The sequence below is a fragment of the Callithrix jacchus genome, chromosome 1 (genome assembly GCF_049354715.1).
Source record: "Callithrix jacchus isolate 240 chromosome 1, calJac240_pri, whole genome shotgun sequence".
Classification (NCBI taxonomy): domain Eukaryota; kingdom Metazoa; phylum Chordata; class Mammalia; order Primates; family Cebidae; genus Callithrix; species Callithrix jacchus.
This window is the reverse complement of record NC_133502.1, coordinates 201,302,757-201,325,743: the sequence shown is the minus strand read 5'-3', so window position 1 is coordinate 201,325,743 and position 22,987 is coordinate 201,302,757. Positions and strand designations below refer to the sequence as shown.

Here is a 22,987-nt window from a genome sequence, read left to right as displayed (position 1 = left end):
TGACTCATGCCAGTAATCTCAGCACACTGGGAGGTCGAGGTGGTAGGATCACTTGAGCCCAGGACTTTGAGACCAGGCTGGGCAATGCAGTGAGACCCTGCCTTTAAATTTGTGTAGTGGCATATACCCATAGTCCTAGCTACTCAGGAAGTTGAGGTGGGAGGATCGCTTGAGCCTAGGAGGTCAAGGTTGCAGTGAACTGCGATCATGCCACTGCACTCCAGCCCAGGTGACAGAGAGACCCTTTCTCAAAATAAGGAAGAAAGAAAAGAAAGGAAGGAAGGGAGGGAGGGAGGGAGGGAGGGAGGGACACTTGTTGAATGGTCCCTTCTTTTCCAAGTGATTTAAGTGGTACCTTTATCACTAAGTGAATTTCTACAAATACATAAATCTGTTTCTAGGGACGGCATTCTGGTGCTAAGAATGAAAACCTAGGATTTGTACCTGCAGCATTTTTAAAAAGAGAGTCTTGGCTCTGTGAGACTACCCACTCAGGACAGGACCATAGAAACCTATATAAATCTTAAAAATGCCAGTAACAGAATCTCTGCTTCTGAAGCCTCTTCCTGGAAGGAAACAATCATTCTGCAGATATATGCTGAAGGCAACTTTCAAGTAACACAGTCCCAAGTAATTACAGTGGGCATTTCCCAGACCTAAGCTCTCCTCTAGCACCTGCTGGTTTACCTAACTAGGCACTGCCTAGCTAGGAAGCTTCCAGGGCCAAGAGGCAATGTTGTGACCAAGAAAGGGTGCCAGGTTGAGAAAAGGCACATTTTGCATTGAGGTGTCAAGGTTTTTCTATTTCCATAAATTGCCTTCTCATGCAAGCATTCCCAACAGCAAAGATTTTACATACCAGGCAGATTTGGGAAGCAAGAGTGTTATCGGTATTACAGAGTTATTAATTTGCCTTAAGACAAAATATGCTCTCTGGCTTGGCATGGTGGCTTATGCCAGTAATCACAGAACTTTGGGAGGCCAAGGTGGGTGGATCACTTGAGGTCAGGAGTTTGAGACCAGCCTGGCCAATGTGGTGAAACTCTGTCTCTACTATAAATAGAAAAATTAGCTGGCCGTGGTGGCACTTGCCTATAGTCTCAGTTACTTGGGAGGCTAAGGCAGGAGACTCACTTGAATCCAGGAGGTGGAGGTTTGGAGGCTGCAGTGAGCCAAGATCATAGCACTGCACTCAGCCTGGGCACTGGGCAACAGAGCAAGACTCTGTCTCAAAAAAAAAAAAAAAAAAAAAAAAAAAAGAGTTCTCTGAATAAGACTCCCTGCCTCTGAGATGTGGTATTTTATGTCTTAGGGGAATGAAAACAGGCAGAACCTTGAGAGGCAAGATCCTGTGTCTGCAGTGAGCTGCCTTCACTAAATCCCCCAGATACCAATGAATAGCACACGGGTTCCTGGGCAATTGCCCTGTGATTCTCCCTGTGTATACACAATAATTTTCCTTTTCTCCAAAAAAAAAAAAAAAAAAAAAAAAAAGAAAAGCCACAGGTTCCATACTCTTTGAAGCAGAAAGGACATATCAGACACTGTCATGCCTGAGAAAACATACGATCATTTTTGAAAAGGCAAAATGAGTAGTTGCTCATCAGGAGAATCTGTGTTTGACACTTTCTCAGGTTGTCCTGGGATGGCCGACTCTGTCGTCCCCAGCCTAGGACACTCTCATGCTGCTTATGGGAATGTAAAATGGTGTAACCACTTTGGCAGACGATGTGGCAATTTCTTCAAAAGTTAAACATATACCTACCCTATGAACCAGCCATTTCATTCCTAGGTATTTGCCCAAGAGAAAAAAACCTGTATGTCCACAGAAAGACTTGAATGCAAATGTTCACAGCAGCTCTGTTATGGCCAAACCTGGAAACAACTCAAAAGTTCATCCACAGGCAACAGCTAAATGCATCCACACAATGAAACACTACTCAGCAATGAAAATAAACTAGTGATGTGTGCAACAACACAGATGAATTTCAAAATAATTACACTGGGTGACAAAAGCCAACTAGAGTACATGTAGTACAATCCCATTTGTATAAAATCCTAGAAAATGCAGCCAGGTGCAGTGGCTCATGCCTGTAATCCCAGCACTTTGGGAAGCTGAGGCAGATCACCTGAGGTCAGGAGTCTGAGACCAGCCTGGCGAACACGGTGAAACCTGGTCTCTACCAAAAATAAAAAAAAATTAGCCGGGTGTTGTGGCATGTGCCTGTAATCCCAGCTACTTGGGAGGCTGAGGCAGGAGAATTGCTTGAACTCAGGAGGTGGAGGTTGCAGTGAGCCAAGATTGCACCACTGCACTCTAGCCTGGACAGCAAGATCGAAAACTCTACCTCAAAAAAAAAAAAAAAAAAAAAAAAACAGGAAAAAGAAAGAAAGAAAGGGAGGGAGGGAGGAAGGGAGGAAAGAAAGAAAGAAAAGAAAGAAAGAAATTCTAGAAAATGGAAGCTATCACACCAAAAAGTAGATTAATGGTTGTCTGCAGGAGGTGGAAGGGGCTAAGGAGGAATTACAAAAGGGCCTGAAAGAATTTGGGGTGATGAATGTGTACATTATCCTGACTATGGCAGTGGTTTCATGGGTGCTTAAAGGTCAAAACTGATCAGACTGTACACTGTAGGCAGTTTACTGCACTCCAGTTACGATTTTCTGTTTTTGAGACAGAGTTTCGCTCTGTCGCCCAGGCTGGAGTGCAGTGGCATGATCTTGGCTCACTGTAACCTCCATCTCCTGGGTTCAATTGATTCTCCTGCCTCAGCCTCCCAAATAGCTGGGATTACAGGTGCCCTCCACCATGGCTGGCTAATTGTTGTATTTTTAGTAGAGATGGAGTTTCACCATGTTGGCCTGGGCTGGTCTCAAACTCCTGACCTCAAGTAATCCACCTGCCTCGGCCTCCCAAAGTGCTGGGATTACGGGCAAAAGCCACTGAGCCCAGCTTATAATTTTTTTTTCCCGTTCTTCTGTTAATTTTTTTTAACACATGGATGGAAAACAAAATAAAGAGTGGTTGTCCGTGAAGAAACTCTATATTCCACACATTCTCCAGCTGGGACACTCACTGCAAGCACGCTGAGATCAGGAGGCCCAGAAGCTTCCTGTGGTCAGACCTCTTATCTCCTGCTAGAAGCCCAGTGTTCTCATGGCTCACTTTGCCACTGGTCCCCATCTTCCCCTACTGGGCAGATGCCACTCCCCAGTCAGCCCACTTGAGGCCAATGTAGTCCACAGTCCACTCAGGGCCACCATTCACATCCCCCAGAGAATCTCTGCCCAAGCTGCTAAGATCTTTATAGGAGGCAGAGATATATCAGATTGGATTCCATTTGTGATTACACATTACCTACTCAAGCAGGTATTCCTGGGTCTCTCCACACACATACCTCAGGCTGGAGCCTGAGCCACAGGACAAATGACTCAGTGCATGGCATGAACCAGGGCATTAACTAAAGTCAGGAATGGCTGCTTTGGGGAACAGGATGGAAAGAGAGGAAGGTCGGGGAACAGGGCTGCTACTTTTAAAAGAAGCATGACTTCCATACTCCCTTCCTGTGTGTATGAGTGGATGTAAAAACAAAAACATTTTAAATATTAAAATAAAAATCATACATGAGGCCGAAACCTTGTGTGTGGGCCCCTCAAGGCCTCCCACCTCCTGCTGAAAGCCAGCTCCCTGGTCAGCCCACTGGAGGCCCACTTTTACTTTTGAGTTGTTTGAAATGCCAGACCTTAGATCCACAAATGCCAAAGGGGTTCAATTAAAACAGTTTAGTTGTAGGCCAGGTGCGGTGGCTTACGCCTATAATCCTAGCACTTTGGGAGGCCGAGACAGACGGATCACCTGAGGTCAGGAGTTCGAGACCAGTCTGGCTATCATGGCGAAATGCTGTCTCTACTAAAAACACAAAAATTAGCCGGGCATGGTGGCAGGTGCCTGTAATCCTAGCTACTTGAGAGGCTGTGGCATGAGAATTGCTTGAACCAGGGAGGTGGAGGTCATAGTGGGCTGAGATGGCACCATTGTGCTCAAGCCTGGGCAGTAGAGTAAGACTCCATCTCAAAAAAACTAAAATAAAACCAAATCAAAAACAGTTCAGTGAAGTCTTAGTGGCCTGGGTGCATTACAACAACATGGAAAATGCCAGTCACAGCGCTATGGCATTTACTCCATCTCCTGCGTGTTGGGTTCTTCACACATAGCAGGGGCTGGGGAAAACTCTTGAATGAGGTTGGCTTCTCAGCAGCTGCACCCCTCCTGGATGAGATTTTTCATGGGACATGCTACTGGATCTTCACTGTGCCACATTCTGAGAGGAAATGGATCACTGCGGTGTAGTCACAGCAGAAGCGTTAGCACCGGGCTGCAGCAAATGGTACCAGGTAACTCGTGGTTTTCAAATAATGCTAAATAACAGCGCCTTTCTGCTCGACCAGGGCTGTGGGCCCCTCAAGGACCAAACCAAACACTCAGCATGAATGATCCTTCAATTCTGGCATCTTGATTTGGCTTTGAATTGACAAATAGATGAAAAGTTTTCACTTCATATAGAATGAGAATCTGACTGACACGCACAAAATGCGCATCTAAAAGGAAAAACAATGAGGAAAGGAACACCAAAAGGCAAGAGAGAGCCTGAGGGGCGATGACAAGCTGGACTTCTGAGTCAGAGGCGTGGGGAGACACATGTGGGGAGACAGGTGCAAAGGGCAGGGGCCGCTCAGGTGAGCCAGGGTGGGCAGCAAGGACCACCTATCACCAGGAAAAAAAACCACCTAGCCACCAAAGGGGCTGGGGGTCCTACAGGTCCTCATAGCTCAAGCATGAGACTGGACCCCTCCTTTGTCCCCTCAGCTCTATTTCTACTTCATTCTAGAAAGGAACTGAGGATACTTTAAAAAAAAAGTACTTCCTTTCTCTCTGGCGCTTTCTCAGTGAAGGGCAAGATATGGGTTCTTGTCACTTGGAGTTACTTTGTCCAGCTCCCACAGCTGCAAGTGCACCCCAGGAAGGGAAGGGAGGCCAAGTGGCGGAGGCAGGAGTGCACTTGGTGACCATGCTGCCTGGGATCACCCTCTGGAGACATTTGCAAATGTCCCCATCCAAAAAACATGAGCCCTCAGTATATGAATAATGGTTTCTAGATTACACATATGTTGTACTATTTGACTTACACTTTATGTATATTATACAACATATATAAAAACTAAAATTTTTAAAGATAAAATTAAATCAGTTTTTTTTTTTTTTTTTGAGATGGAGTCTCACTCTGTTGCCAAGGCTGGAGTGCAGTGGCACAATCTTGGCTCATTGCAACCTCTGCCTCCCAGGTTCAAGCGATTCTCCAGCTTTAGACTCCCAAGTAGCTGGGATCACAGGTGCCCACCACCACATCTGGCTAATTTTTTTATTTTTAGTAGAGACAGGATTTCACCATGTTGGCCAGGCTGCTCTCGAACTCATGACCTCAAGTCACCCACACAGCTTGGCCTCCCACAGTGCTGGGATTACAGGTGTGAGCCACCGTGCCCGGTTTGAAAAGAACTTCTAATGTTTTCTTCTCATACTGTAGTGGTTATCTTGTGCCTTTCTAGGCACTCACTTCTATTTTTTTAAAACAACTGGGCTAGAGGACAGGGGAAATCAAGAGCCACAATACCACTCACATCCACCAGCCAACAGAATTTTCCCTAGGGAAGTGTTATCAAAGAAAGGGCACTCCAAGAATGGACATGGGTGGCGGGTGTTATAACAGGCCATAATTGCAGGCTGCTCAAGTGTCCAACTACTGGATGGCTGGATAAGAAAACTGGCGCCAAGCTCTCCACAGAGCAGAAGCAAAAGCAGACAGTGACAACAAAAACTGAAGAGTAGCCAGAATGCTGATGCTGGTATGCCCAGGGGAAGGGGAACGCAGTGGTGGTCGTGGTGGTGTCAGCGGAGTGTGTGTGTGTGTGTGTGTGTGTGTGTGTGTGTGTGTGCTCGCGCGTGCATGCGTACAGGCAGGATGAGCAGGTCCTGGAGAAACAGCACTCACTGGGATCACGGTAAGGTTTATATTTCTTCTTTTAAATCTCCTTTAATGCTGGGCACTGTGGCTCACACCTGTAATCCTAGTACTTTGGGAGGCCGAGGTGGGCAGATGAATTGAGGTCAGGAGATTGAGGCCAGCCTGGCCAAGGTGGTGAAACCCCATCTCTACTAAAAAAAACAATTAGCTGGGCATGCCGGTACATGCCTATAGTCCCAGCTGTTCGGGAGGTTGAGGCACGAGAATCTCTTGAACCTGGATGGTGGAGTTGCAGTGAACCGAGATTGTGCCACTGGACTCCAGCCTGGGTGATGGAGTGAAACTCTGCCTCAAATAAATAAATAAACTCCTTTAACGTCACTATAACCTTTTTAATAGCACAGAAAATCAAGTTGAAGTGAATAGTGAAGGATCATTTTTCTCACCAATTCCTTCTTCCTCCCTCTCCCCCAAAAGACAGAGCATCGATTTCCTCCCAACAGCTTCCTGGGCTTCCAGACAGATGAGCACGTGTGTAAACCAGCCAAGCTCCACTAATGGGGCTTTCTGCCCACCTGCTCTCCCCAGCTGCTACCGTCACTCTCCCTGACTGCTCCCTGCCCTCCCTTAGCAGAAGGGCTGCATGGGCTGTCGCTGTGGGCACTATGGCATTTTTCTCCAGCATCTGGTTATCAAGCGATGGCCTTGAGCTGCTGTTGCATCTGGGAGACCCTCAGCCCAGTGCAACTGAGTATTTCTGTACAGACAGAAGAATAGTTGTATTAGTCCATTCTCACACTGCTGATAAAGACATATCCAAGACTGGGCAACTCACTAAAGAAAGCGGTTCAATGGACTTACTGCTCCACGTGGCTGGGGAGACCTCACAATCAAGGCAGAAGGTAAAAGGCACATTTCACACAGCAGCAGACAAGAGAAGAGAGCTTGTGCAGGGAAACTCCCCTTTTTAAAAACCATCAGATCTTGTGAGACTTACTCGCTATCGCAAGAACAGCACAGGAAAGACCCACCCCCATAATTCAACCACCTCCTACCCGGTCCCTCCCACAATGCATGGGAATTTAAGATGAGATGTAGGTGGGGACACAGCCAAACCCTATCATTCCTCCTCCAGTCCCTCCCAAATCTCATGCCTTCACATTTCAAAACCAATCACGCCGTCCCAACAGTCCCCCAAAGTCTTAATTCATTTTAGCATTAACTCAAAGGTCCACAGTCCAAAGTCTCATCTGAGACAAGGTAAGTCCCTTCTGCTTATGAGCCGGTAAAATCCAAAGCAAGTTAGTTCCTTTCTAGATACAGTGGGGGTACAGGCATTGGGTAAATACAGCCATTCCAAACTGGAGAAACTGGCCAAAACAAAGAGGCTACAGGCCCTATGCATGTCTGAAATCCAGTGGGGCAGTCAAATCTTAAAGCTCCAAAATGGTCTCCTTGAACTCCATGTCTCACATCCAGGTCACACTGATGCAAGAGATGGGTTCCCATGGTCTTGGGCAGTGGTGTACTTTTACTTGAGGCAGGTCAAAGGATTACACATGAATATTTCCAGGAACTATCTTTCCTTAAATAAACCATGCATTTTCTGCCAAGGGGAGTGTAAATCGGAACAACATTGATGAAGGATAACTCAGCAACAGTATCAAAATGTGAAGCATGCACTTGACCCACTCATCCATTTTCTAAGAATTTACCCTTAGGGAATAACCACACCAGTGGGGGGAAAAAAAAGAAAAAAAAATGTGAGCACAGAAATGCTTGTCCCAGTACCTTCTGTTGATAATAGAGAAACACTGCCAATAACTAGAATGCAATTGAATAAACTGGCAAACAGTTTCAAAAATGTTTCAGTAAAGTGAGCTATATCTATTTAATGAAATATCATGGATCATTAACATTGACATTTATTAGACCAGGTGCAGTAGTTCATGCTTATAATATCAGCATGTTGGGAGACAGAGGCGGGCAGATCACTTGAACTCAGGAGTTGGAGACCAGCTTGGGCAACATGGTGAAATCCCATCTCTACTAAAAATATGAAAATTAGACAAGTATGGTGGCATGCACCTGCGGTCCCAGCTTTGGGAGGCTGAGGTGGGAGGATTGCTTGAGCACAAGAGGTGGAGGTTGCAGTAAGCTGAGAACATACCACTGCACTCCAGTCTGGGTGACAGAGTGAGACCATGTCTCAAGTAAAAAAAAAAAAGAGAAAGAAAGAAAAAAAGAAAAGAAAAAGAAAAATGAGGCTGGGCATAGTGGCTCATGCCTGTAATCCCAGCACTTTGGGAGGCTGAAGTGGGAAGATCACTTGAGGCCAGGAGTTCAACACCAGCCTGGCCAACATGGTGAAGCCCTATCTCTATTAAAAATACAAAAATTAGCCAGGCGTGGTGGTGCATGCCTGTAGTCCCAGCTACTCAGGACACTGAGGTATGAGAATCACTTATTGCAAGTTGCAATAAGCCAAGACGGCACCACTGCACTCCAGCCTGGGTGATGGAGCAAGACTCTGTCTCAGAAAAAAAACAACCTCCCCTCAAAAAACATCTTACCTATCCCATAAACATATACACCTATATGCTCCCACAAAAATTAAAAATTGAAAACAATGACATTTATACTGTGGCATTTGAATAATGATACTAAAGAATTGTGATTTCAGGCTGGATGCAGTGGCTCACGCCTGTAATCCCAGCACTTTGGGAGACCGAGGCAGGCGGATCACCTAAGATCAGGAGTTCAAGACCAGCCTGGTCAACATGGTGAAACCCTGTCTCTACTAAAAGCACAAAAATTAGCCAGGTGTGGTAGTGGGTACCTGTAATCCCAGCTATTCGGGAGTCTGGGGCAGGAGAATTGCTTGAACTGGGAGGTAGAGGGAGGTTGCAGTGAGCTGGGATCATGCCACTGCACTCCAGCCTGGGCGACAAGAGGGAGACACTGTCTTAAAAAAAAAAAAAAAAGCATTGTGATTTCAGGTAGGATCATGGTCTTGAATTTGTGGGGTTTTTTTGTTTGTTCATTTCATTTTTTGTTTTTTGAGACAGAGTCTTGCTCTTTCACCCAGGCTGGAGTGCAGTGGCACAATCTTGGCTCACTGCAACATCTGCCTCCCGAGTTCAAGCGATTCTCCTGCCTCAGCCTCCCAAGTAGCTGGGATTACAGGCGCTCGCCACCAGGACCAGATGACTCTTATTTTATTTATTTGTTTATTTATTTATTTATTTTTAGTAGAGATGGGGTATCACCATGTTGGCCAGGCTGGTCTTGAACTCCTGACCTCAAGTGATCCACCTGCCTCGACCTCCCAAAGTGCTGAGATTACAGGCATGAGCTACTGCGCCTGGCTGAATTTACGTTTTTAAAAGACTCCTTGTTTTTTAGAGATACACAGTGAAATGTGCACAGATGGGGTTTGCTGTAAAATAATAGTGGGGAAAGCAGATTAGTGGTTGCCAGGGGCTGAGAGAGAGAAAATGGGGAGTCCCTGCTTAATGGGTGCAGGGTTTCCTTCGGAGTGATGAAAATGTTCTGGAGCCAGGGAGAGGTGATGGCCGTGCAACACTGTGAATGTACTAAGTGCCTTTAATGGTAAATTCAATGTCGTATGTATTTGCCACAATATTAAAATAGTCATTAACAGGGGGAAATAGTAAGGGCTGAGATGAAATAAGATTGGCCACAATTGAAAATGACTGAAAGCTAAGTGATGAGAACTGAGACCATGTATGTGTGGATTTACATGCATAGAAATGTTAGACGTTTTCTATGATAAAATACTATAAAAAGTGGTGCTATCATCTCACATAGCTCCTCACTGTTTGGTAACCATTTTATTATCTATTGAATGCCCTAAGTATACACAATAAAATTGATTTTTTAATAAAGAGTGGTGCCACAGATGTATACTCATTGGCATGGAATGTCCACAACCTATTGTCAAGTTTAATGAGTCAGTTATAAAACCAAATATTGGACCCTCCCATTGCTATAAAATTCTATATCTAGATTGTCTGTCATACTTTTAGTAAAGGTTTAACAGTCATTATTGCTGGGTTAGTAGATTTGAGATTTGCACGGTCTGTGCTTTTCTTTTTCCATTGAATATTTTCACAAAACATCAAACAGTTTTCTTAAAAGGCAGAAATGTTTGGGGACACGCCTTTTGCTCCCAGCATTCTGACTCAAGGGCCCTAGGTAGTGGCACGTCCCTTACACAAACCACCTGGCTGGCTTGGTGCCTGGGCACACACGCCAATGACAATGCCCTCCACAAGGACCGTCGCCTCACAGAGGAGCTGAGAAGGGCCCAGCTTTATTGCTGGCTACCCCTGTAATGACAACAACCCCAGTGGTGATCCTAGGCAACCCTTTCCCGCACACACTCATCTGTCCTCACAGCGGATGTCAGGTAGGCTAGGATTGGAACTGTCCATTTTAGAGACAAGGCAGCTAGAGCTTGGAGGAGCTGGTGGGCTTGCCCAGGTACCACAGCTAAGTAGCCAAGGAAGCACCCAGCCCCACTGGGGAGTCCAAGCCTTGGCCTGTCTCTTATAAGCCACCTCTCATGGGTGTTATGCTCACCCATGACACTAGACCGCCACTTGGGAGATGAAGACCATTAAGCATTGATCTTACATAGGTAAAAACTCAGACACCTGTGTTAGCACGACAGCCAAGCATCCCTGGCCTCCACTGTACTTCATACAAATGGCAGTGGCTGGAGGGCTAAATATGGTGACTGCCACTGACTGCCCCTTGCTAAGGACTCCACTGCCCCTGCTGGGGTGCCTCTCTGGCTTGGCTCTCTGGAGTCACCTTGAAGTCCCTCATGGCCTCCCACACTCAGTGATATCCTTTGGAAGGACTTGCTCTTCCAAGTTGGCTCTGTGAGGACCCTGAGACTGCTTATCCAAGTGGCCCAGAGGCTCTACACCCAGAGTCTGTGGACCAAAGTGACCACTGTGTCTGGCCAGAGCACCAGCGCCCACTTCTCACGCTCAATCATTCATGGAATCTCTCTCTCCCTCCTTCCCTCCCCAATTCCTACAACAAATAATTCGAGCATGTCTACTCCAAGACAAGCAAGGTGCTAGGCACTGGGCATTCAGTGGCAAGCCAGTTGTCACAATTCCCACCCTTCTCTTGCTATGGATTATCAGGGAAGTCAAACCCTAAACAAATAAGTGTACAGGTGAACCATCAGCGCACCTGGGGTGAGTGCTATGAAGGAGTCATATAGCACTCTTTCCACTACATGGGAAGCATACCTGGGCTGGGGAGTCAGGAGGGTGTCCTGGATAAAATGCACTTAAGAGGCTGGGTGTCATGGCTCACTTTGGGAGGCTGAGGCAGGAGGATCACTTGAGCTCAGAAGTTCAAGACAGCCTGGCCAACATGGTGAAATAAAAAAAAAAAATAGCTGGGTGTGGTGGTAGATGCCTGAATCCTAGCTACTTGGGAGGCTGAGGCAGGAGAATAACTTGAACCCAGGAGGTGGAGGTTGCAGTGAGCCAAGATTATGCCACTGCCCTCCAGCCTGGGTAATAAGAAACTCCATCTCAAAAATAAATACATACATACATACATAAAAATACAAATACAAAAATTAGCCAGGCATGGTGGCAGGTGGCCTCCTACTCAGGAGGCTGAGACAGGAGAATCGCTTAAACTTGGGAGGTGGAGGTTGCAGTGAGCCAAGATTGTGTCACTGCACTCCAGCCTGGGCAACTGAGCAAGACTGTCTCAAAAAAAAAAAAAAAAAGTGTTTAACAGCAGTAGCTGTTCCCTGTGTGATGCGTGACACCTCATAGTAAACGGGGCTCGTGCCAGCTAACAGCCGAGGTGCTGAGGCCAAGAGAGGCAGAGGCCACAGTGGACATCACTCAGCTGAGGAGAGGGAAACCCAGACCTCAGAGTGGCCTCAAAGCCAGGCCTAACCAGTCCCAGGCTTGCCCAGAGCCAGCAGGGCTGCTCCCAGGACAGGTAGGACTTGAGGGCTTCTGTGGCCAGGCCCTGAAGGTGACACCTTCGGCTGAGCTGGCGAAGCATCTCTGTGCACAGGAGTTCTCCATGACACCAAACTGCCTCACTCATGACAAGACCTCCCACAGGCCAGCCTGGCCACCCCGCTTCTGTGCTTAACAGAGACAAGGAAAGATGGGCTCATCTCTGGCTGCAGGTCTTCCACGGTGGGCACAGTACTGAGGCTCAAGAGCCTAATTAAAACGAAAACCCTTGTTCCTCAGGGAGGCTACCGCATTTCGGAGCAGTCAAGTGATTCTGACTGTCTTCCAAAGAAAAATGTAAGGTGGCTGCTGTGGGGGAAGGAAAACCTACCACTCAATCACTAAAACCAGAGCTTACCTATGGGAGTCCCAGCTTGCAGGCTCCATCCCAGGCTCTCCAGGGGCCAGTGCCTGAGGTCGCGGCGAATCGCCAACTCCAGCCTGCAAGGTCAGACCACAACCTGCCCCAGGGGCTTGTCTCTGGCCTGGTTCTCCAGCTTGTGGATGCCTGATGGTGCCCTGTCCCCTTCTCTGTTCTCACCTGGACTAAGGCGGCCTACTGAGCTATAGCCCTGGGTACACCAAACATCTGGGGGCAGGACAGAGTGTTCCTTCTGTGTCTAGGCATTGAGGCCTGTGGATGAGCACAGGCTCCATCCTTTCTGTGGAAGGAGAACTGGCCCCAAGCCGTGGAGAGCAGGGAGATCATGAAACACCAGGTCTTGCCTCTTGCCATACCTGAGCCCAAGCCTGAGCCCTTCCCACCTTCAGGCTCAGTCTGAGTTTCTACAGCCAATACTGATTCAGGTGGAAGCTCTGGACCAGTGTTTCTCAAACCATCTGCAGTGGAACTCATGTTGCAAACAGGATGCCTTCACCAGAGAACACTGGCCACAGAACAAGGGAAGCAAGCCAGGCTAACAGATGAAGCCAGCCTGGAGCCCACCCATTGGCGCCCCCACTGGTGGGTGGCCTCATAGAGGAGTACAGTAGCTCACACCAGCCTGAGGCTTTGGAACCACATGGACGCCTTGGGCTGCTGGTGCCACTGTGTTCAGGTGTGCCATATGTGGACAGGGGCCGCCACTGTGCTGCTGAGAGCCAGCCTCCACTAAACTCAGCCCTTCCTATGCTCCCCAGGCCTCCCCAACACCCCAGGCTGCCCCTCCGAAGCCTCTGGAAGCTTCCATGATTCCTGCCTGTGCTTTCAGCAACTTGTCTTGTCTTCCAAGGTTTCTCTTCCACAATCTGTGGTTGTCATGTCTGCTTGACAGACTGGCCTCCCTCCAGAGGAGGTTCTGAGCCCACCATGATTCCTTGGCCTGGGCTGGATACAGGTGAGGGGCAGGCTTGGCACACATGGAGTCCAAACAAGTTTCGCCTGCCCTCCTGCCGATGGGAGGGAACTAGAGGTGGTCACCAAAGGCTCCTTGGAAGAGACCAAGTGTCAGGAAGATCCAGCAATGGGGACAGGATTTAAGGCTTCCTTGCAACACACACTTTGGTGGCTCCTCAGGCATGACCTTGCCCTGCTCTGATCATGCTTGATTAGGCCAGGGCAGGGAACCTGCTCTGAGCTGCACCAGAGCCTCTCATTCAAGAATTTGAAGCTAGAGCCAGAGATTGCAGCCACTAGGCCAGGCACAGCCAGGGCAGGCCAGGCCCACCTGCAGAACAAAACTATGGAGGAACAAAGAAGCCAGGCTACAGAGGGAAAGGACACAGAGGGGACACCGGGAGAGAACCAGCAATGGGTTGTCAGAGAGAGCAGCTACAAACGCACCCCTCCCCTGGACGCTCCACTTCCTGCACGCTGAGCATAGTCCCCACTTGTGCTTCAGCCAGTCTCACCGGGGTTTTTTCCCTGCCACCAATTGACCCTGGATAGAAAACCATGAAAAAATAATTTTTTAAAAATGAATTAGTAAAACAGATCCCTGTTTGTATTAGTCTATTCTCATGCTGCTAATAAGAACATACCCGAGACTGGGTAATTTCTGGGTTTTTTTGGTTTTTTTCTTTTTTGAGATGGAGTTTCACTCTTGTTACCCAGGCTGGAGTGCAATGGCACGATCTCGGCTCACTGCAACCTTTGCCTCCTAGGTTCAAGCAATTCTCCTGCCTTAGCCTCCCGAGTAGCTGGGACTTCAGGCGCGTCCCACCATGCCCAGCTAATTTTTGTATTTTTAGTAGAGACGGGGTTTCACCATGTTGACCAGGATGGTCTCAATCTCTTGACCTCGTGATCCACCAGTGTTGGAGACTGGATAATTTCTAAAGGCAAGAGGTTTAATGGACTCACAGTTCCACATGGCTGGAGAGACCTCACAATCACGGTGGAAGGCTGCCAGCAGCACAGTGGCTCACGCCAGTAATCCCAGCACTTTGGGAGGCCGAGGCAGGCAGATCACTTGAGGTCAGGAGTTTGAGACCAGCCTGGCCAACATGGTGAAATCCCGTTTCTACTAAAAATACAAAAATTAGGCAGGCATGGTGACACCTGCCTGAAATCCCAGCTACCTGGGAGGCTGAGGCACGAGAATTGCTTGACCTGGGAGGCGGAGGTTGCAGTGAGCCGAGATCTCACCACTGCACTCCAGCCTGGACAACAGAGTGTGACCCCATCTCAAAAAAAAAAAAAAAATCATGGTGGAAGGGGAATGAGGAACAAAGTCACATCTTACATGGCAGCAGGCAAGAGAGCATGAGCAGGGGAACTCCCCTTTATAAACCATCAGATCTTGTGAGACTTATTTACTACCATGAGAACAGTATGCAGGAAACCACCCCATGATTCAATTATCTCCACCTGGCCCTGCCCTTGATACATGGGGATTATTACAATTCAAGGTGAGATTTGGGTGGGACACAGCCAAACCATATCACTGTCCATGAAGGCGTATCCAGTGTAGGTAGAAGACACCCCATACATATGAGACCATCACACACAGATCTATTGTCAGCTGAGGACCTGAGCTGAAGAGCCTGGAATGGTAGTGATGACGACTGGCATTTGGAAGCTGCTCCGTGTGCTTCCCTCTCACCTAGACCTGTCGTGTATTATTTATTTATTTTTTTTTTTTGAGATGGAGTCTCGCTCTGTTGCCCAGGCTGGAATGCAGTGGCACAATCTCTGCTCACCCAATCTCTGCTTCCCGAGTTCAAGTGATTCTCCTGCCTCAGCCTCCGGAGTACCTGGGACCACAGACCTGCATCATAGACCCAGCTAATGTTTGTATTTTTAGTAGAGACAGGGTTTTGCCCTGTTGGCTAGGCTGGTCTCTAACTCCTGACCTCAGGTGATCCACCTACCTTAGCCTCCCAGGGTGCTGGGAATTCAGGTGTGAGCCACTGTACCCACCTAATTTAAAAATATTATTGTTATTTACCTTCACAACCATCTCATGATGCAGACATTACTCATCCCTGTGATAGGCAAAGAAATTGTAGCTCAGAGAGGTAGAGGGCCTTGTTCAAAGTCACACAGTGACTCAAGGGCAAAGCCAGGATCCCAAATTTTGTGTCCGCTTTACTAAGCCATACTTGTTCATAACACCAGGCATGGTTCTGTGATTTAGCAAAATGACTGAGAGGCCCCCTCAGAGCCCAGACTTCCAGTTCCACAGCCCAGAATACTCAGCCTTTCCAAACTGTTCAAGTGAAATGCAGTGGGTACCCAGGGAAATGTCACAGTCCTGCCAGCCTCAGGTTTAGGTCAGGCATCTGGGCTGGCCCCCCAGATCCTCCGCCTCTGGAATTAGTGACATCCTGACTTGACAGCCTTGCCTGCATCAGAGTCTGGTTCTCATGCCTACAGATCCATGAGAAGGTTAGCAACAAAGAATAAACTTCTCCAATCTGATAATTACAAAGGAAAGTACTATTATGCCCTCTAGTTACAAAGGAAACAATTAGAAATCCAGGTAATTGCCCTGGCAGAAAAATGATGCTTAAACTACCTTAATGGCAAAAATGTTTTTGTTGTTGTTTTTTTGAGATGAAGTTTCACGCTTGTCCCCCAGGCTGCAGTGTAATATCATGATCTTGATCTCTGCTCACTGCAACCTCCACCTCCCAGGTTCAAGCGATTCTCCCACCTCAGCCCCCCGAGTTGCTGGGACTACAGGCACATGACACTACGCCCAACTCATTTTTGTATTTTTAGTAGAGACGGGGTTTCACCATGTTGGTCAGGCTGGTTTCAAACTCCTGACCTCAAGTGATCCGCCTGCCTCGGCCTCCCAAAGTGCTGGGATTACAGGCCTGAGCCACCGTGCCCAGCTGCAAGAATGTTTTAAACTATAGACAACCACTTTTATTATGCTCTGACCTCTTCATAAGAAGAACCCCCACCCCCAGAGGCATATTTCATAAGGCCTACTTTTCTACTGAAATAAGGTGGCGACTTCTGGGCTTGCTCCTCAGCTTGGTTGGCAGGCTAAAGTCCCATGAGGAGGCGCTCAGAACAAACGCTGTCACCCTCAGTGTGAAAATCCAACTCAGTTTCTCTGAGAACAGAACATCAATCTCCTCTGAGCTCTGCACGTGCATTCAAACTCACCAGTGACCCATTTACCCTGAGCCTCTTTCAGTTAGCACTGATTTATACAGGTCTCTCGGGGGTAAGCCATAGTCATCTGCATGGGTCATAGGTCATGTCTAAATCCAAATTGTTCACGCTTCCTGAAGAACAAGACCATCATTTTCCTATGTTGCTTTCTAGTGGCTCTTCCTCCTCCTAATGTGGATACCTGGGAACTGACTGTGCTCCCATTAGCAAATCCCCAACCCACACCCCTGGGCCTTTACACTGCAGGGCCCCTGCTGAGGCAAGTGTCAGAACACCCAGCCCTCCTTCCTTGAGAAGGGCCCAGATCCTCTCCCAGCTGAGAGCTGTTAACCTCTCTTTGGTTTCTCAAAACTAAACAGAGCCCAGCTTGGCTGCTGGAAGTACATGCTCAGCCCCTTTCTCAGCCCTCTGCATTCCCTTTTCTTTTTCTTTTTTTTTTTTTTTTTGAGATAGAGTCTTGCTCTGTCACCAAGCTGGAGTGCAGTAGCGCAATCTTGGCTCACTGCAACCTCTGCCTTCCAGGTTCAAGCAATTCTCCTGCCTCAGCCTCCTGAGTAGCTGGGATTACAGGTGCGTGCCACCAAGCCTAGCTAATTTTTTTTGTATTTTCAGTAGTGATGGAGTTTCACTGTGTTGGTTAGGCTGGTCTCGAACTCCTGACCTTGTGATCTGTCTGTCTCAGCCTCCCAAAGTACTGGGATTACAGGCGTGAGCCAGCAGGCCCAGCCTGCATTCCCTTTTCTACTTCCTGCAAACTCAGGGAGAGCACTGGCTCATTTAAATAAACTTCATTCGAACCCACCATTCATTTGTTAGATGTGATCATCGTACTTCGGTTATGTTAAAAAAAAAAAAAAAGAATTCTGATCTTTTATTTATTTTTTTATATTTTAGATATTTGAAATACAACTTTATTGGCCGGGTGCGGTGGCTCACACCTGTAATCCCAGCACTTTGGGAGGCCGAGGTGAGTGGATCACCTGAGGTCAGGAGTTCAAGACCAGCCTGGCCATTGTGGTGAAACCCCATCTTTAAAAAAAAAATACAACTTTATTCTGATTCTAAACGAAAAATATGGGAATGATAGTGACCAACAAGATTTTACCACTGAAGGTTGTGATGTGACTGCAGCAGTCTTACATTCGAAACTCCAGGAATCAACTGCGTTCCTAAACAGCTAAATATGCAGGTCTGAACAGTGAAGGTATATTTAAAACTGCCACGTTCACTCCGAAGCCCACTCATCTCCTTCAGCACCCCACAGATGAAGCACATGTGATGCTTAGCTAGATAATAATGCACACACGCTGCACCACTGACATCACAGGACAGCTGCCTATCAAACTAGACGTCTGACGCTGGGCTCCAGCTTCCTTCTCACTGGTCATCATCCTCATCTGGGAGAGCAGTTGCCTGAGCAACCTCTAAGTCGTGCTCATCCTGTGCTGCCAAAGCTGGGCACATGACAACCTCTGGTGGGGCAAGAGCAGGCATGGCAACAAATCCAAGTTAGGATCTGCAGTGAGCTTCCCAGGAAGCCAGAGGAAGGGCTTTTCAAAGGTGCAGTTACTTTTGGCAGAAGTGTCGTGGTACTGAAGATTCTTCTTTCGGTGGAAGACAATGGATTTTGCCTTCACTTTCCTGTCCTTAATGTCCACTTTGTTGCCACATAACACGACAGGGATGTTCTCACACAGATCTCTATGCCAGGTAGGCACATTCTTGTAAGTAGCTCTCGATGTCACACCAAACATTATGAGGGCACACTGGGCATGGATATAATCGCCATCTCCCAGTCCACCGAACTCCCCCTGGTGGCTGTGTCCACACATTGAACTTAAGAGTCCTCTGCTGGTGCGGAACACTAGGGGATAAGCCTCAACATCCAAGCTGGCTACGTCTCAAATTCACCAGTCAAAGGACGTCTCACGGAGGTCGTTTTCCCAGTACCACCATCACCAGCCAATACAAATTTGAACTGGATCTGGGGCTCTCTCCCTGCACAGCCATCACGGCATTCCTTCCAGAAGCATCCCTATACCCATCCAGCTCGGAATTCTGATCTTTTAAAGATACATCCAGACATGTTAACAAATGGGATGCTACAACCTGTGCAACGGGCTTCAGAATGATACAGATAACAGAGGAAGAAGCTGGGGGCATAGAGACAAGACTGGCCATGAGCTGGTAACTGTGGCATCTGGGTGACAGGAATGTGCTGGTTCCTGAGAGTCTTCTGTTTACTTCTGTTTATTTTGTATAACAACAACAATTTTTTTTTTTTAGGTGGAGTCTCGCTCTGTCACCCAGGGCTAGAGTGTGCAGTGGTGTGATCTTGGCTCACTACAACCTCTGCCTCCCAGGTTCAGGTGGTTCTCCTGCCTCAGCCTCCCAAGTAGCTGGGATTACAGGTGTGTGCTCCCACACTTGGCTAATTTTTGTACTTTTAGTAGAGATGGGATTTCACCATATTGGTCAGGCTGGTCTCGAACTGCTGACCTCGTGATCTGCCCACCTCAGCCTCCCAAAGTGCTGGGATTACAGACATGAGCCACCGTGCCCACCCACAATTTTTTTTTTGAGAGAGAGAAAAGTGTGTGTGTGTGTCTTGCTCTGTTGCCCAGGCTGGAGTGCAGTGGCGTGACCTTGGCTCACTGCAACCTTTGCCTCCCAGGTCCAAGAAATTCTCCTGGCTCAGCCTCCAGAGTAGCTGAGATTATAGCCACCACACCTGGCTAATTTTGTTGTTGTTGCTGTATTTTTGTAGAGATGGGGTTTCATCATGTTGGCCAGGCTGACAATAACAGGTTAAAAATTTTTTTTCATTCCATCCCAGAGATTTCCTTGGACCATACTTAAGCCCAGCTGTTTTGAGGTTTTTACCTGCACCTCTGTCAATCAACACGTTTACACAGCAGCAATTATGTCCAAGGTGCTGCTGAAGCTGCAAAGAGCAACCACCTGGCCCTCTGAATGCACCTCTATCCCTGACCTGCAGAGTCCTGTCCTCTATTTTACCACAGTCCCCCAAACCCTCATTTCCCAGACTGGGCACTGGTTTTCCTCTCTCCCAAAACCAAGATGGGCAGTCAGGGACTATCCTTCCTGGCCCTGTGGAAGAGACTGAGTCCAGCTTCCTGTCCCGCATCATGGAGGGGAAACACGGACTTCCTTGCTCCTCCTTCAATCTCACTGGATGAAATGGCCCAGGTGTGAGTCAGGGCAGAGAGGAGTTTGAAGGGAAGAGAGTCTGACCATCTGCTTTTTGGAAGGTTTAGGTGAGGTCAACCCCTCCGTTCTGCAACCAGAAGACCAAGGCCTGAGGGCCGGGACACGTCCTGCTTTCCACTGGACCAGGAGCATGGAGGGAAGCGCAGGCACTCCACGGGCTCCAGGCCTGAATGTCTGGACACTGCTAAATGCAAAGAACTCAAAAGTTCAAGAGCGCACAGGCAAGATGGCAACTAAAAACCCTGTGAACTAGCATAGATATATTTATTCATTCAAAAAGCGATGTGGCTTTACTGGGAAAGCCTAAATTCACAGCCAACCAGGAAGGAATGTGCACCTTGAGCTGCTGAGTGATGGAGGAGCCATGGCTGCCCTCTCGAGTACCATTCAGTGTTCATTCCAGGGCCACCAGAGAAACAGAAGCAATCCCTTCCATGAGCAACGCCATTCACCACTATGTTTGTTGTTTGTAGAGACAGGGTCTTGCTCTGTCACCCAGGCTGGAGTGCAGTAGCATGATCATGGCTCACTGTAGCCTTGACCTCCTGGGCTCAAACTCTCCTCCCACCTCAGCCTCTCTAGTAGGTAGGACTACAGGTGCATGCCACCATACCCAGCTATTGTATTTTGGAGAGTTGGGGTCTTGCTATGTTGCCCAGGCTGCTCTCCACTCCTGGCCTCAAGTTATCCTCCCTCCACAGCCTCCCAAAATACTGAGATTACAGGCATGAGCTGCCATGCCTGACTCCACTATCAGTTTTAATGACCAGTAATTCATGCTCATATCCTATTTTCTCAGTTCAGGTGAGAACCATGAAGAGAAGATCTCGATGAAGAAAGGATGGAGCACTCCTAATTTAGCCAAAAGCCATTTTCTTAGGTAGAGAGAGGGGCTGCACCTAGACCTAAAAGGCAGGGGCCAAACACTTAGATACAATGCACTTGATGAACAACAGGGCCCTGCACCATCGCTTTGTCTCCTTGGATCCCGCACATTAAATAAATATGTGGAATAAAGCCTAACTCAACCCCCCTCCAAGAAAAATATGGAATTTGGAAAAGGGGGAAGACAGCCAGCAGCAATAAGCAATCCAGGGAGTCGACAGAGCAGACTGTGCTCAAAGTGGGAAGCTTGGAGGGCTGGCAGGAGCCCTGTGTGGAATGTTTACCATAAAAATGGGGACGGCCAGGCACAGCTCACGCCTATAATTCCGGTACTTTGGGAAGCTGAGGTGGGCGGATCACTTGCAGTCAAGGGTTCAAGACCAGCCTGGCCAACATGGAGAAACCCCATCTCTACTAAAATACAAAATTAGCTGGGCATGGTGGCGCATGCCTGTAATCCCAGCTACTCCGGAAGCTGAGGTAGCAGAATCGCTTGAACCTGGGAGGCAGAGGTTGTGGTGAGCTGAGATTGCACCATTGCACTCCAGCCTAAGTGACTAGAGTGAAATTCCATGACAAAAATCAAAAATTTAAAATTAAAAAAAAAAGGGGGGAAAGGCGGGGAGTGGTGGCTCACACCTGTAATCCCAGTACTTTGGGAGGCTGAGGTGGGCAGATCACTTGCAGTCAAGATCACAGCCTGGGCAACAAAGCGAGACTTTGTCTCAAAAATAAACAAACAGGCCGGGCACGGTGACTCATGCCTGTAATCCAATGGAGGCCAAGGCAGGTGGATCACCTGAGGTGGCGAGTTCAAGACCAGCCTGACCAACATGGTGAAACACTGTCTTTAAAAAAAAAAAAAGTAAAATAAATAAACGAACAAAAAATAAAAAATAAAAATGGGAGAGGGCCAGGTGGCTCACACCTGTAATCCTAGCACTTTGGGAGGCCGAGGCAGGAAAACTGCCTGAGCCCAGGAGTTTGAGACCAGCCTGGGTAACATGGTGAGGCCCTGTCTCTATATTTAAAAAAATAAAATTAAATTAAAACAAAAATTAAAATGGGGGTTCCTGGGTGGCATATGACCATCAGATCTAAATCTCAGTGGTCCTGCCCTAGGAGTTTGCAGTTTTAACATGCTTCCCAGGAAGACTTCATGTCTGTCAGAGTAAGAGAGAAGTTATTCAGCGTTTTCTTTCGTTGTGTTGTTTAATCCATACCAGTTAAATTTTCCCTCAGTGAGTTCATAAGAGATCTCTTTATACCCTCTGACCAGCAGGAAGGATGGGGCTTCTCTCCTCCTCCGTACCGAGGAGTCTGCGGGTCAATAGCTTGAATGCACCTGTATTTTCCCTTTGTCTGAGGAGGGCATACCCCTGTTCCCATCCAGCTTCTTAGGGAGTGAGGACAGAGGCCGTGGCCACAGCAGAACCTGGATTAGTACCTGCAGGCATCCTCCAAGCACTAAGGAACGACTCTGCCAACAAGTAAGAAACACTGGGCTTCGGGAAGCCATTCCTTCAAACACAAAGAGAGGACTGCTGAGTGGACCAAGGCTACTTGTGTCCCCAGGCACACAGGCAGCAGGTTTCCTGAGAGCTGTTTCCAGAGCCAGAACAACTCCACACTCCCTGGGAATTTATTTTCACCTCAGTGGGATCATGGCCGACAGGAACAGGAGGAAAGTCTTCCAAGTCCTACCTTATAGAGGATTTTCATTTTGGAGCAATAGGATGGCAGGCTGTCCAGGTGTTCTTTAGGGTCAGCCTCTAGGCCCACCAGCCACCCAACTGCCTCCTCACCTCCCCACTCCCCACTCAACTGCCTGCCTTAGTTGCTCTAAGGGCAGAACCTGGGCTGCCTGGGATAATTCCAAGTGCTGGGCTGTGATATCAGAATAGAATTATGACATCAGTGGAGGACAGGTGAGCCCTGCAGTGGGGTGGAGGGGAAGCGAGGACAGGGGAGCCCCTGAGGAGCTAGGCTAGCCACCCAAGAAGTGAAGGCCCAAGACAGAGGTGGTCAGCTCTGTATCGGCTTCTTACAGCCTCCCAGAGTCGTCTGGGAGGTCGACCTGAACATCTGAAAATGATTCACAGCTACTGAGAGATAATGTTGCAAGCCAGCCAATCTGCTAATGCTTTCCTAGACACTGAGTTACGGAAGACAAAGCGAACAAGCCATCTTCTAGCGCCCCCCTGTGTCAAGTAAAAGGATACTCTCTCTTTTCTGACTTGGAGGTCTGC

At 47.9% G+C, this 22,987-nt stretch overlaps 1 protein-coding gene and 1 pseudogene across 8 annotated transcripts in view; both read right to left on the bottom strand.

Annotated features, from left to right (window-relative positions):
• Positions 1–22,987, bottom strand: part of OSBP2 (oxysterol binding protein 2) — a 208,400-nt gene that overhangs the window by 121,582 nt on the left and 63,831 nt on the right. The window contains exon 1 of one of the 7 annotated variants that reach the window (XM_078338333.1): positions 22,443–22,582. The exons of the other annotated variants lie outside the window; for them this stretch is intronic. The gene's annotated coding sequence lies outside the window, so the exon portion shown is untranslated. Of the gene's footprint in view, positions 1–22,442; positions 22,583–22,987 lie in introns of those variants that run through there. 7 annotated transcript variants of the gene reach the window in all.
• LOC128928838 (GTP-binding nuclear protein Ran-like) lies at positions 293–22,582 on the bottom strand (annotated as a pseudogene). The gene is made up of 2 exons (XR_008474500.2): positions 22,443–22,582; positions 293–22,218 (listed from the first exon to the last, which is right to left on the bottom strand). The product of XR_008474500.2 is annotated as a GTP-binding nuclear protein Ran-like (transcript).